Here is a 963-nt window from a genome sequence, read left to right as displayed (position 1 = left end):
TGACGTAAAAAATTTTGTGTTTCACAACATGTCACGCTTTAGCGAATGGAGTTCCTTGAATATCTTGATAAAGACTCCGGAATAATCTTTCGATTTTGATAGTGGACAGGATAGAACATTTGGTTTCAGATCTCATAGCAATCTTAGCAACACCAATAATAAACGGGCAAAAATGTCAGATAGATCTAGAACCTTGCTATTCTAATTGCCAAATAACCTGGGTCGATTCTCATCTCGTAAGTGTGTGGAGCTGTCAATAGTTTGAGCTGACGAACCGAGTTACTTGTCCCCTTTAAGTTCTTCATAATATCGTCTCTCATAATTTGGTTTCTGACATCATGGCCCTAGTCACTCAATACGGCCAAACATCTCCGACACAACTTTATGATTTTATCTTCTAAGGTAGCGAATTTTGTGGACAGAAGCACCAACAGTAAACAGTCTAGATCTATCTCTCATTCTGTAACCCATTTACGTAATGTTGTCACCGTCTTCATATCGTTTCTTATTTGGTTTCTGACATTAATTTGGTTTCTGACATTATGGTCTTAGTAACCCAAACCAGCCCAAAAATGCCAAATAGATCTTTGTTATGCTAGGGTAGCGAATTGTATAGACAGAAGCACCAACTACAAATGGTCGCTTTTAAGCACAATGGGGCTATCTCGATAATACTGTTTTGAGAAAATCGAAGGTAAAGTTGTTGGATCCTTATTCAGTGTCTTTAAAAAACAAGGAGAGCTTTCTCCATAACCAAACAAATATACCCGCCAATGAAACCAAACTTCTCCTATAGCATATAGGTAGGGAAATGCCCATTTTTGATGTAGATCAAGATTTCTGGAAACCCCCGAAATCAGGGTGAGCCCGCTTGTCCTTAAAAGCGACCACTTATAACCTATCTCTCACCTAGTGTCAGACAGAACTTTGTAATTCTACAGGAGTGTATTATATAGACAGAAG

This window comes from Aplysia californica, unplaced genomic scaffold, assembly GCF_000002075.1.
Source record: "Aplysia californica isolate F4 #8 unplaced genomic scaffold, AplCal3.0 scaffold02870, whole genome shotgun sequence".
Classification (NCBI taxonomy): Eukaryota; Metazoa; Mollusca; class Gastropoda; order Aplysiida; family Aplysiidae; genus Aplysia; species Aplysia californica.
Note: the sequence above shows the minus strand (reverse complement) of the source record.